The sequence below is a fragment of the Thrips palmi genome, unplaced genomic scaffold (assembly GCF_012932325.1).
Source record: "Thrips palmi isolate BJ-2018 unplaced genomic scaffold, TpBJ-2018v1 HiC_scaffold_19, whole genome shotgun sequence".
Taxonomy (NCBI): Eukaryota; Metazoa; Arthropoda; class Insecta; order Thysanoptera; family Thripidae; genus Thrips; species Thrips palmi.
This window is the reverse complement of record NW_023144628.1, coordinates 10,870,005-10,884,024: the sequence shown is the minus strand read 5'-3', so window position 1 is coordinate 10,884,024 and position 14,020 is coordinate 10,870,005. Positions and strand designations below refer to the sequence as shown.

The window sequence follows — 14,020 nt, the reverse complement described above, 5'->3', positions numbered from 1 at the left end:
CGCTCGCAGTGTCGGCCCGACTCGCTGGTCGGCGGTCGCGGCGCGGCAGATGATGCTATCGGGAGATCGAAACGCACCGATCTCATCGCACTGCGGCACTGCATCGGCACTGCACCGCGAGTCGCGCGGACTCCAAGTTGTGCCCGGCCGCCCTGCCCGGCGTGACGTGATTTGCGGCCGCGACGCGAGCGCCGCGGGGCGCAGGGCGCAACGCGCAACGCGGACTAGAGGTCGAGAGGAAAACCGACGCTCGGATGACGGACGACGGCGTGCCCGTTTTTACGGCCGCCGCAGGCAGGCAGGACAGGCAGGCCGTCTTACGACGAGAAATGCACACAAAAACTGGACCTCAGGGTGCCGGCTGCACCGGGCTGCTCCGGCCCGGCGATGGACTTGGAGCCTGGCCGAGGCCCCGGGGCCCCGAGCACAGCGTCCCCCGAGGGGCGTCGGCGGCACGCTGGAAGGCTGCTGGCCTGCATGTGGTCGTCGGGAATGTGCGGCAGCTCGGCACACGCGCAGTTTCGGCGCGCAAAGGCGAGTTTTTCGCGTTTTTCGCTTTTTCATCGCTCCTGACCCACTCTACATGTCTTACAATGAAATTCGACCTATGTCATTCGTATGTTACAGTGATTTCGGCGCAAGCATAATACGAAGCAATATTCCCTCGTAATACGAATCTTTTCAGCTTTTTCATTGTAAGATACAAAGAAAAACCTTCGTAATACGAAGAAAAACCACCTTCGTATTATGCTTGCGCCATTTCCTTCGTAATATGGGAAATTTCTTCGTAAGACATTTAGAGTGCCGGCAAGAAAATGATGGGGGCTCCCCTTTGACGGGGTCCGGAACACGCCGGGGGTTTTGACTGACGCGCCGCCCCCGCCCCCGCCTTCCGGCGTGCAGGTGGCGCGGCGGGGCGGGTCACTCCGCCAAAGTGCGCTGCGGTCACCCTCGGGGCCCCGACGCCGCGACGCCCCGACGGGGGCGGCGACCGCACGCCGGCACCACGCCCAGGGAGCAAAGCCAGCAAGGCTCGCAAAGCCCCACAAGCAAGACGACGGAAGCAAGGGGCGCCGCCCGGCAGGCCCGGCCCCTTCAACGAGTGCGAGGGACACGACGGCGCCGCGCTCTGCTCACGGACTACACGGCAGTCGCCAGCAGACTGATTCCGAGAGTCGTCGCTCTGTCTCTCTCGCACCTACACGGTCGCCCCCTGAGTGCGACAGAGACAGAGCGACGACTCTCAGTCTGCTGGCGGCTTGGCGTCGCGGCGCTCGGCGTCCGCCGTAACGGGACCGTCGCGAGCAGCGCGGCGACCGCGGCGACGCAGCCTCATCTCCATCTCGCTCGCCCGCCGAAAGACTCATTCCGAACAGGGCCGCGTCTCTCTCGCGCCCTAGGACGCTCCGCGAGAGCGAGAGAGACGCGGCCTGCTGATGGCATTCCTGGCTGGCCAAGTTCCTGGCTGCCGGTAAGGTCCGCGTCGCACAGTGGGCCAGAAGACCGGTGGAGGCGGCCAAAACTCCAGACGCGGTTCGGGCTCCAGAGTCGCTGAACGTGACTTGAACCGAACGTGTGACCCCACCAATAGACTCCTCGTCCGGAGAGCAATCCATTGGTGGGGTCACACGTTCGGTTCGAGTCCCATTTAGCGGCTCTGGAGCTCAAAACGCGTCTAGAGTTTTGGCCGCCTCCACCGGTCCTCTGGCCCACTGTGCGTCGTGGCCGCCGTGGCCGCCAACTCGCATTCCAGCAGCCCGGAGGAGCGCGGCCGGCGAGGCCAAGGCCGCCAAGGCCACGGCGCCGAGGCCCGCCCGAAGGGCCGAAGGAGTGGACCCAAAGGACAACCTGCAAGTCCCGCACGCGGACGCAGAAAACGCCACACTGCGGACTTCAATGGCCTGAGCCGCGCTTTGTGAGTTACTGCGGGGAACAACATCCTCGTCTTGCGGACTTGTAAACCGAGGCACTGGACTAGTCCAGGTGACGGCAAAAACGGCACGCAGTTCACCAGTGCGCCGGTCATCGCTGAAGCGCGCTCAAGCGTGAGGGTGTCGTCCTTTATCGACTGCCTGGTATAAATAGACGTCCCCGACGTGCCGACGGGAGGCTTGTTGGACCCCATCGATCAGGGTCAGAGCCACCTCGGCGTCCAGGCGGGAGGGCGAGGCGCTGTGCCCGGCGGGGAGCCCGAGCAGGGACCGACGAAGTACGCCCGCACAGGATTAGACAGAGGGAAGCCCCTGCGCGATCAAAAAGCCGTCCCCGACTTGAATGACAACAGGAGGGCTGAACCGAACAGGTCATCAAGTCATCGAGGAGGGGGGCGTGTCGCCCCACAGCCATTGTCATCGTGCTTGAGGCACACTGCCAAATACAGATGCCCCGGGCGATTGAATGCATTCGCTGCACTGCAAAAGAAAAATTATTGTGGACACACGCCACTGTACACGTTGCCTGCTCGGCACTCCCATGGAAATAAACAAGCAGTGCGTATGGTGCGGACCCACGCGCACACACAGTGCCCTGACCAATCCCACGACCAGGCACTCTAGGGGCTTCACAGAAGCGCACACGTGTGCGTGTTCGGACTCGGCGAGGACGCGGAGTGCACCAAGCGGGGCGTTTTCGAAGTGCTCTGCTTTCTAGGGAGCGGCGGAGCGGCGTCGAAAAAGGACGAACGGAACGGTAACGGTGTGCGCTTGCATACGGTACGAGCTAGACAACAACGCACACCATCGTAGACGAAGGCAGTCGTTTATTCCTTTTACTGCCAATTTCGTTCGGCATCAAAGCGAGTCCCCTTATTAAACTGGGACTCTTTATTAATGTCCTCGCCCAGCTAGCTACAGTCGGAGCGGGGAGGGGGGGGGATCAGACGACATACGCGGTTAGACTCGGGGGACGCATTCCCAGGCGAGCATGTTTGCGCAGGGAGTTGCGCGCGGCGCGGCTCAGAGCCTCCCCCTTACAACATCCACACACAGACACGGACGCCGAGTTTGTTTGCCGGTCTAGACGCGGCCTATGCGGGCTATGGCATTACTGGAGCAGCATCGCCGTGAAAACGGATCGTCCCCGTCGCCCTTGCCGCCCAGACGTGGCCGTCGCCGTCGTGTCCGTGGAGTTAGTCAGGCATGAGTCACGCCGCGGCTCGTCCACCAACCACGTAACGCGCTGACTCACGGGATCGAGCAAAGTCGTCACGGCGGGCTGCCCGGAAATCGGCGCCACCAGGCGCCACGGCGCACAGTGGGCCAGAAGACCGGCGGAGGCGGCCAAAACTCTGGACACGTTTTGAGCTCCAGAGTCGCTAAACAGGACTCGAACCGAACGTGTGACCCCACCAATAGATTTCTCTCCGAACGAGGAATCGATTGGTGGGGTCACACGTTCGGTTCGAGTCCTGTTTAGCGACTCTGGAGCTCAACGCGCGTCTAGACTTTTGGCCGCCTCCACCGGTCTTCTGGCCCACTGTGCGGCGCAGGCCGCACAGGCACAGCATAGCCAACTCGCTCATGACTCCGCTGGGCGCCGGCCGGCCGCGCCTCCACTGTATACGTACTCGTTGGCCATCAAGGAGGCGGCGCGGTGGTTTCTTTGCGCCTGGAATTGGGTCCACTTGGTGTCCACGCGTGGGACCGTGTGGGACCGGCCGGGTCGAAGAAGAACCACCACAAGTGGAGCGCTTCCGTCGGTGGGAGCAGCGGCAGCAGTTTGCCGCCCGCGAGGAGAAGAAAAAAAAACGATACTTTTCCGACAAACACGTTATCCGCCGCTTCTGCGGATCGGCTGGGGAAAAAAAAGTGGCGCATTCATGACTGCATCCATAACACACCTGTTGACACCCCCGCCACGGCGACGCGGCCGGCACGCCACCTGGTGACTGCTTTCATTTCATTTCGCAGCTCACGTTCCGGGCCGCGAAACGCGACGCGCGGCCGACACCCCGTCACGGCCGCGTGCGTGCCGAGCGTGCCTGTACCGCGCGTGTAGGCGTGTGTGCGTGTGTGTGCGTGTGTGCGTGTGTGTGTGCGTGTGTGTGCGTGTGTGTGCATGTGTGCGTGTGTGTGCGTGTGTGTGCGTGTGTGTGCGTGCAACCTTTTGCAACGGGACTCGTCCAGAAGAACGACTACTACCCTGAATACTCTGCATGCAAGGTGCTCGTGCCGGTCCCGAAGCCTCCACATGTCGCTCCGACACCCACACTGCCAACAAGCTGCCCGCAAACGGCGGGGAGGGGCGCCCCCAAATAAATCGGCATAAAACCGCGCCCCCTCCCCTCACGTCGACTTCACAAAACTTTGTCTTAAATCTCGCTAAATCTCCGCGGCGGTGCCGCCAGCTGCACCAGCAGGCTCAACAGTGCTCTGTCTCTCTCGCACTCACGCAGCGTTCCGCGAGTTCCGTGCGGGTGCGAGAGAGACAGACGGTCCGCCCCAATACTGCGTGCTTTATTTTGTGCTGGAAACCAGAACGAGACGCGCTTTAATTAAGAACCGGGCGGAGCAAGCTCCGAAACATTAAATGCGTCGTGTGTGTGTGTGCGTGTGTGTGTGTGTGTGTGTGTGTGCGTGTGTGTGTGCACGGCAACATATGAGGAGGAAGAAAGCGTAAACCAAACACAGCACCTTGCTTTGCCTTAGTAATCCTTCAATTAACGTACAGCGATACTATCGGACTGCGAGTTAGAGTGTGTGTGTGAGAAAAGGGGGGGGGGGCATGTTTGATAGCGAGGGGGGCGGAGGATTGATAAATTTTGAGAAGGCCCTGTCGGGCCGCCGGGCGCCGGGCCACATCCGCACAGATTTCTCGACGTGAACTTTATACGGACGGGAGGGTGAAATGACAAAACTAAATTTTACATCTCCCACTCTTGGCCTCTCTGTGTTGTGAGCGATGCCGCTCATCATCGCAGCGCAGACGGCGGTATTCCCCCTCCCCCTTTCCCCCTTTACCAGCAAACTTTTCTGTGGCCATAAATTGCAACGAGATTTTTGTTCTTTGAGGGAGCAGCCAGAGCAGCCCGTCGGCGCCCCAGCCAGCCAGCCAGCCAGCCAGCCCGCCAGCCCGGCAGACAAGGCGGGCAAGGCAGGCAGAGGGGTCGGCGGCGACGCGCACATGTGCAGGGGCGGGCCGCGCTGGGCCGTAGGGAGCCGCGACGGGGGCCATCCCAAATTTGCGGCAGCCAGCCTCCATTTTGCGTCCATTTCCTCGTCTCTCCCTTTCATCTTGCCTCATTTCCGGCCAGCCCCGCCCCGCCCCGCCCCGCCCCGCCCCGCCCCTCCCCGCCCCGCCCCCCCGCCCCGCCTCGCCCCGCCCCGCCCGCCCCGCCCCGCCCCGCCTCGCCCCGCCCCGTCGATGCCCTCCCAATTTCATTTCCTCGCACCCCGGCAGGCCCGGCAGCAACACTGCACTGCACCCCGCCTGCCTGCCGAGACGGCCGAGCGCCGAGCGGGCCACCACCTAATGGTTCTTCAAGAACGACGGTCCGAAACTCGCCTCCGTTTTTCTCACTTTTATTTTCCCCGTCCGTTGGCCCGCTCTGCCCGCTGCGCTCGCGGGGCTTAGCGAACGCAAGGGCCTAACGTCGATGCGATTGCGCCAGCCAGCCAGTCCGCCGATAAGCCCCGGGTCTTGCCGCCGTCGCCGTCCTCCTCGACGGACTCGGCTACAACCCCGAGGCCCGCGTCGACATGGTCTCGGTGTCGCCCAAATGAGGCGCGACGTCGCACGGCAGCTGGGCGGCCGCGCCACTTGAGACACGGCCGACGACCGTGGAGGTACCGGGAGGGGAGGGGAGGGAGAGGGTGCGGTGCCCTGGGGTGCTGGCTGGCGGCCCTGCCCTACCACACCCCCGCACTGCCGACTGCCGACGGCAACGCCCGGACGGGACGGCCGGGGCGTGGCTCGGCGCGGCGCGGAGTTTCGGAAAATAATACAACGAATCGGGGGAGCGAACCCTACTTCGGTCTACTTCCCCTCTCTGCCGAACGCAGACACACGGCGTGCCGGGCCGCGCACGCCAGCACGCCACGGGTGCCAACCGCGTGACAGACAGACAGACAGACCAACAGACAGACAGACAGACAGGCACGCACGCGTGCAGCCGCGCACAGCGAGTTGAATTTTTCCTCGATTCCTAGAGGAATGCCTCGGCGTGGTCTCGATTCCAACAGGACGCGAGCAAGAGGAGCGCCCCCCCCCCCCCCTCTCTCTCTCTCTCTCTCTCTCTCTCTCTCTCTCTCTCTCTCTCTCTCTCTCTCTCTCTCTCTCTCTCTCTCTCTTTTTTCTCTCGAGTCGCAAAGAGAGAGAGAAAGGCGTGTCCAGTCATTAGCGGCCAGCTGATGTATCGGCCGCGGCGTGACGGGCTGGCCACGGCCTGGCGGTCTGGTCTGACGGATCGGCGTGGCGCAGCGGGAGTGCAGCTTGCTTCGCGTCGCTCGGTCGCGGGTTCGAGTCTGCCCTCCGCCGGGTCGCGTTTTCGTTCTCAGGAGACCGCCCTTCCAGTGGGTCCGATCTGGCGGCGGGCCGCGGACTTGGGGCCTCGGCGGCGCGGACCAGACCGCATTCAAATCGGCGAGGTGGACTTCCCTGACGTCAGCGCGCCCAGCAGCGCCGTGCTGCAGCCGGTGGCAGGCCGGTGGCCGCCAACCACCGCGACGGAGATGAGACGGCCGCACCGGACGCTGCGCGCGGCGCCATACGCCCCGCCCGCCCCGGCCCGGCCTACATTAACCGTTGGTAACGGAGCGGTGCACTTAGGCCCCTTGAGCTGCCCGGCCCAGCGTGATGAGCTCGCCACGGGCAGCGCCGTGATAATATTGCCAAAGGGGGAATCAAATCGGGGCAGCCATTGCACGGCGGACGGACGGACAGACAGGCAGACAGACAGACAGGCAGACGGGCGGACGCAAGGGCACAGCGGCGTAGCAAGGCGTAGCCACCCCCAGCTGTGCCGCGCCGTGCCGCCGCTCCCGCAGCGCCAGGAGCCGCGGGTGGGCTTCGCGCAAAGCACAGGTGCACCCGGTGTGAAGACAACATTCGCATTTCAATTCGTTTTCTTGTTTCACTTGGACCGTCCGACTCTGCCCTCCAACTGCAACTCTTACTCCTTGAGGCAGGTCCTCGCAGGCGCGGATACCGGAGGGGGGCAGGGTTTTTGCCCCGCCCCCCCCCCCCCATAGCCCCTAGATAGCCGCCTGAAAGGTAGGCAAAAAGTGCTACTTTGCCCCCCTCCCCATGGGCCGCCTCTGGATCCGCCACTGGGTCCTCGGCGGTCCGTCCTCGGGCCCTCCTCGGGCGCGGCGCGGAGCGGACTTCCCCGACCGAGGATCCACTCCAACGCCGCCTTGCGCTGCTTGCCCTGCGCTTGCCCTGCTTGCGCTCCGGCCAAAAATACACGCCGACGACGGGGACCCCAGCGACAGGCCCTTCCACCCTGCCGCCGCAGCCCTACAGCCCTGCCCCAAACGCAGAGCGGGGCAGAGCCAGGCAGAGCCAGCTGTCTTTTATTTGGCCTTTGCACGGACACCTGGGCCCCCCGGCCCCTCCGGACAGCCACACCGAGCTGCCTCGTTCCGCTCCACAATTTCTGATAGTTCAGGTGACGGTCGTTCCATGTCCTCTGCTGTTTGTTGTTGTTGTTGTTGTTTGTTGTTGTTGACATTGATGATGATGTTGTTGTTCTGCTGCCTCCCCGGCGGCCTGGAGGCAGCCAGCTGACTCCGTCACGTGACCCGGCTGCTCCGCTGCCCCGTCATCTGACTCACCTGGCAGGTGCGAAGGGACGGGGGGAGAGTACGAAGTTTACGAAGTACGTCCACAGCCAGGTCCCCGGTACTCCACACTGGCAGACTGGCAGTGTCACTCACACTGCAAGCCGAGGGCGGGGCGGGCACTGGGTAGTCCCGCTGGGTACCGGCACTGTACGCCACAACACTCACTCACACACTCGCACTCACACACACACACACACACACACACACACACGCACGTTGCGATAAAAGCGAAGGCTGCGTAAGGCTCGATCGCGTGGGTCTGGCCGGAGCTTCGGGCGCTTCGGGCGGCCGAATTTGGGTTCGAGTCGTCTCTAGAGCTGCAGCCGAACGCACCGTCGCGACGCACAGCGCACCGTCTCGTCTCAGCGCAGCGTGCACACTGAACGCAACGCCACTCCGCGCCCCGCGCTCAGCCAGAGTCAGCAGCGCTTCCAAGCCAAAGCCGGGCCGGCCGGGGAACAGGGAAGGGAAGGGAAGGGAAGTCCGGACAGACCGAGCAGGCAGCGACCGCGCCGCCCCGCCGCCCCGCCCCCCGCGGGCAGAGCCAGGCAGAGCAGGGCTTGCCGCTGCCGGCAGCCGGCGGCGCGCTGGAGTGCGCTGGAGGGAGCACTGGCCGGCCGCCGGTGCCGCCGCCCCTCCCCTCCCTTCCCCTCGCCCGGCCGGCGGCGGAGGGGAGGGGAGAGGGACGTGTGTAGGGTTGCCGCTCGTCCGCCGGAGCGCAGAGCGCGCAGCGCGTGCCGCAAGGGGCGGGGCGGGGAGGGGAGGGGAGGGGAGGGGAGGGGAGGGGAGGGTGCTGTGAGAGCTGTACATACGTGAGGTGCGAGGCGGCGGGCGGACGGGATTCGGTTCGATTGCTCCTTTCCTCCGACTCCCTTACACTGCTCGGCCGTGTCAGGCTGTCAGGCTGTCGGGCTCACGACGTCGGAATGCCGAAATCGCGGGGGGTGGCCTGGGCGGGTGGCTCTGCTCGAGTGGCGTGTTGGCGCGTTGCAGAGGGCTTTATTGGGCGACACAGATAATCGAACCGACGATAACGCACCCCACGTCAGCCGCAGCCTTAACATAATGGAAATAGAGCCGGAGGAGGGAAGGGAGGAGGAGGATCCTTCAGCCTTCAGCCTTCGGGGAAGTGTCCACACTGCCCGCACTGCCCGCAGCACGAGCGAGCGCGAGGCAGCCGTCATGAGACGTCACAAAATCCGGGAATCGAGGCTCATTCAAACTTCCGATCATCCAGACTGCCCCAGTTTGTAGAAATCAAAGTCACGGCTTTTGCTTGTGAAGTGTGCCCCCGGGTGACATTTAATCCGAATTCGGTTCACGGTGTAGGGTATCCAAGAGGGAAAGGCATCTGGAGGAAATTCACCGAGCTCGCTGTTGCTCGCTGCTGCCTCGTGACTGGAAACGTGCAGACACTATTTGTCTTGAATTTGCGGTGCGGTCCGGTCGGCATGCTGTGCTCGCCGTGGCCGCCGAGACCGCCGAGACCGCGGTGCAGCACGCCGAGGCGGAGCAGGCCGCGCAGGGCATGGCGGGCATGGCGGGCATGGCGGGCATGGCGGGCATGGCCAGGCACAGGCGGGGTGCACGTTGGTGGGCCAGAAAGTGGGCCGCCGCGCCGCCGCGGCCGCGAGGTGCTGAGCTCGCGCGGCTTGCGCGGCTTGCTCTGCTTTTTGCTCTGCTTGTACTCGGCGGGGGCGGTCGGGGCGGAGGCCACGATATGACACGCCTTCCAGTGCCTTTGCAGTGCCGCGCAGAGGGCTTTCACCACATCGTTCCTTATTGCTCTGCTCTACCTATTTGGAATGCTCGCAATATCTGCCGATCTTTCTATCGACGGGACACGACGCGTGGCCACGTGGCCGTGGCGGACCGAGACGAGAAACCAGCGTCCCATGGCTGCCTGCCTGCCGGCGTGTTTCTGCGTCGGGCCCCCCTAGGCCCCCATAGGCCCCCTGGCCGTGCGTTGCTGGTGCCGCGCCCCTCTCTCGTCTGCCGACGCTCAACCAGAGCGAGACCCTCACGAACATGGACGCCGCCCGCAGGCCGCGCGCCGCAACACGCACGGCACGCACGCCGCACATCGGGACGGCCAGCCCGCGCCACCTCGGACCTCTTCTTCTGTATTTGTTTCTTCGCTTTCGGCGAGACCACCCCCAGTGCTGTCGAAATACTTCAATGAACAACAACAATGCTTTTTAGCAGATGATACGTTCACGTATCAGCGTGCTTGTACTCTCGTGCAGAGAGTACCGAGTTTCTGGCTAGCCTGGCAGCAGTTGCCTCGTTGCCTGCCTAGCAAGCCTAGAAGAGACCGCGCGCCTCGCCGGCAAGGCAGCGGCTGGCTGGCCTGCCGAGAAGATTATGAGCGGAGGGCCCTCAGCGTGCCGCGCCGTGCCGTCGCGCGCCGCACCATGAATCGGGGCGCCTGCGGGGGCTCGGGTTGCGCGCGCGACCTCGACACCCAGTTATCTAGTTCTCATGAAGTGCGTCCCTCACGTTGTGCGGTGCCGCTCCCCTTCCTCTCGTCACGAGACACTGCTATAGCACGCATCGCGCAGCTGGCCCCCGCGCCCCATCCCCTGCCGAGACGCCACGTCCCGCCGCGCCCCGCCACACCCCGCAGCAGTCTACACACACACGCACTTGAGCCTTGAGTGCGTAGAACGCATAGTGCAGCCCCCCCCCCCCCCCAACTCCCCGAACCCCTGCCCCTCTCGAGAAGCGGCGCGTCGGCAGTCGGCAGTGTGCGCCACTCTTGCTTATCTATCTTGAGGTCGGGTTCGGGTGGCGCGCCGGCAGGCCGGTCCCGCTTGGAGATGTGGCTGACACGCCGCGTGCCGCAAGGCGCCTTGCCCTAGTACCGAACACAACTTTTACGGGTATTGAGCATTTATGTGATTAGCCACCAAATTGTGCATCCTCGCGTTGAAACAACGAAAATGATACCCAACACAAGTGGTATCGGAGTGTCCAACCGTCATCGCGAACATGTTTAACACAAAACAATGGCACGTTAGGATATTCAAAAGTTATACTAAAACTGACATTTTCATGAATTACCATGTGTAAGAAATTTGTCAAAAAAAGAGTTCCGAGTGTTTACTCTTTGAAAGAAATTGACAAAATGTCACATTCATACATTTCAATAAACATGCTCATAAGTATCATCTGCTTTCACGTTAGCGTTAGCGTTAACGTTTTTTTACTGCCGATTGCCCGCCCAGTCCTCGGTGTCGCCACCCTCAACAAGTCCTTTCTTTTCCAGTGCGGCGAGTGCGGCGCGCCGCCTCCCTCGCCTACATGTCCCCCGGGCACTCGAAGTACTCGAGGTACTTCCCTGCCCGGCCGCCTCGGCCGCCTCGGCCACGATTAACGGATTCCCGGTCATAATGACTCTAATCTGGTCCCGGAATCTGCCTGCTCTGCCTGCTCTACACGCCGCGCTGTACCGGCGCGTGGCGTGGCGCGGCGCGGCGCGGCGGGGCGGGGCGGGGCGGGGTGGGGCGCGGTGGGGCGGGGCGGGGCGGGGCGGGGCGGGGCGGGGCGAGGCGAGGCCTGGCGTGCTGGAGGCGCTGCCTACCTCGGCACGGCGTTGGGGAAAAGCGGGGCGTACTTGGGGAGCAGCCAAGCGGCGACACTGTAACGCGGCCCGGGCCCAACAACGCCCATCTCGGGTGGCGTGGACCCGGACCCTCCGCCGTTCCGTGCGTGCAGCGTGTTCCGCGCAGCTTCATCTCTCTCTGTCTCTCTCGCAATCACGGCGCGTCCCGCACGGCCCGCAGGCGAGCGAGAGAGACAGAGCGACGAAGGCACTCACTCGCAGGCCGCAGAAACCATAGCGAGAACGCGAAACAAGGAGGAATGCTTTTCCCGAATTTTAATCAGCCCGACGCCTCACGCCATTCTCTGCTCCGCTCTGCTCACTGCACCGGGCGTCATGTCGGCCGTCACGTCCGAATCTGGGAGTCCGGCCCACGAAGCCGCCAAGCCGCATGCGGCGATGAGGATGTTTAATAATTCATTCCTGTTTTTCTTCTCCTTTTTGTTGGACGGCTGCTGTTAATCGCGCTAATGACGGAGCGAGGAGCGAGGGCCACTCATCCTCGCCGTGGGCCGCGGGTCAGATTCCCAATTACTGGAGAAACGGACCGGGAGGAACGAAGAACGAAACGGCCTGGCGGATTTACAGCCGAACTAGTGTGGCGGCGGGCGGGGCGGGGCGGGGCTCCGAGGCCTGTACTGGCCGAGCCGAAACGCTGCGCCCCGCGGCCCGCGCGAGCGTGAGGCGCTTGTAGTGAGCGTGCGTGCGTGCGTGACAACGTGACGCTGGCCGTGACGGGACGCGCGTTCGCAGTACATGGCTGCAGAGAGGCGTCCGCCCGCCCGCCCGCCCGCCAAGCTTGCGAGCAGAGCAGGGTCCCATCTCCAATTCAATTTCAAACTTTCGCCTCCCTCCTCACGGCACCAGCGCAGCAGCGCGCGTTCACATAAAAATTTCTGTAAAAACGAACGTCACGGCGGCGTGACGCGGGTTTTATGAAAAGTAACGACCGTGGCTATCTAGCTTCGAGAGCTTCGAGAGGCTATCGAACCCTATCGAGGGGCTGGTGGCGCTGCACGTGGCGCTTGGCGCGCTTCGCCACAGCCAGGCCCTATGGGAGTGAGTCACGGGAGGGTGCTTTGTCTGGCTCTACCTGCCTCTGCCTCTATATGGCTCTCGTGGCCCGCATTGGCCGCGCGACGCCATGGCGACGCCGCACAGGTGAGTCAAGAGACAGCGACCTCGGCTATCGGCACCTCGGCCAAGTGTGCAGACGACGACGGTCAGCTGATCGGCCAGCAGCGAGCCGCTCAGCCCGGAGGGTAGGCAGCGCGGTGGGCAGGTGAGCGCGCGTCTCGCCCGATTGCCTAAGCTGCAGGCGCCCGGACGGACACTGTCGAACACGTCGAGGCCGCCGTCGAGGCCCTGGTGGTGCTCGCCGACGTGCAGCCGCCCCGTCGGCCCGTCTGGCGGGTGGACGGCGGATAATTGCAATTAGGTGCTACAAGACCTTCAAGACATACGCGGGCTGCGGCGGTGCGGCGCGGCGCACGGGCCGCTGTTCGGGATCGCTCTGGCCGGTGTGGTCTAGGATCTGGCGGAGGGGGAGGGGCCCTTCGGCCGGGGAAGGCCTCCCAGAAAAACGATTTTCGGGCCGGCATGTCTAAGCAGCGACGAGTTTGTGCACATCTTCTGCTCGCCGCTCATGCTCTGGTTCCATTTCATTTATTGTCGCTTCAACGCCGGAGCGCCCCCGCCCCTTTCCCCTCCTTTCCTCGCACGACGTGCCAATGACTATCGCCTCGCCTCGCCTCGCCTCGTCGACCGGCAGCAGCACGGCAGCACACGGTGGCAATTAGCACGAGTGCTGCTGGCTGCTGCTGCTGGCAGGGAATGACTCGCTTCGCTACAATTAATTTGCGGCACGGAAATAACGAGGCCCGGCCTGCAGCTTGGCGTTCGCCGCTCGCCCTGTGAGAGTGAGAGAGTGCGAGGTTTGCGCCGCTTGCGCGCCGCCTGTGTGTTCTGCCCGCTTTCAATTTTCTTGGTTCGACTTCGCCATTTTAGAAAAGCCACTGTGTGTGTATTGTTATGAAGGGGTGTGACGGGTAATGACTACCCGGTAGTCATATCATGGCAAACAACGGAGGAGACCCGAGTTTTTTTTTTCACCATTTTATTAATTCTAGCAAATCCCTTTTCTTGATGGTTCGTTTTTAAGAAGACAAGCACACAATGCAAGAGCGCAGGCGCGCAAGACAGTACATGTTCATATGCCATGCGGCATTACTTTCCAAAAGTCAAATTTCTCCTGACAAGTCCTTTGACAGCAATAAGCTAATTTAAGAATTGAAGCCAGATGGTAATACAGAAGAACATAGAGTCCTGCATCCTTCACTTTATAAATGTAAAATTAAAGACACAATCATCATGGATAAACAAGTTTATCAACACAACAAAAAAAGATGTGTTCTAAATAAATTCAGAAAAAAAACATGGTGAAAGAAAATGTGTGGTAGAACAATATTAAATCCTGCAAGTGGCAATTCACAGACATTCAATACCAAAAATGAATCTCTTTCTTCCTCTACATATCACAAAATGTGGATCCTTTGAAACCACAGAAACAACCATCATTATCACACTTTTCAATAAAAATAAAATATACAAAGCAATAACAATCAGGTCCCACTAA

At 62.3% G+C, this 14,020-nt stretch overlaps 1 protein-coding gene across 4 annotated transcripts in view; it reads right to left on the bottom strand.

Moving 5' to 3' along the window:
* The window catches only part of LOC117646016 (protein singed), a 38,002-nt gene extending 29,280 nt beyond the window's left edge, over positions 1–8,722 (bottom strand). The window contains exon 1 of one of the 4 annotated variants that reach the window (XM_034386638.1): positions 8,594–8,722. The gene's annotated coding sequence lies outside the window, so the exon portion shown is untranslated. Of the gene's footprint in view, positions 99–7,772; positions 8,189–8,593 lie in introns of those variants that run through there. The other 3 variants (XM_034386640.1, XM_034386637.1, XM_034386636.1) reach the window with 3 other exon arrangements.
* Between the last annotated feature and the right edge of the window lie 5,298 nt (positions 8,723–14,020).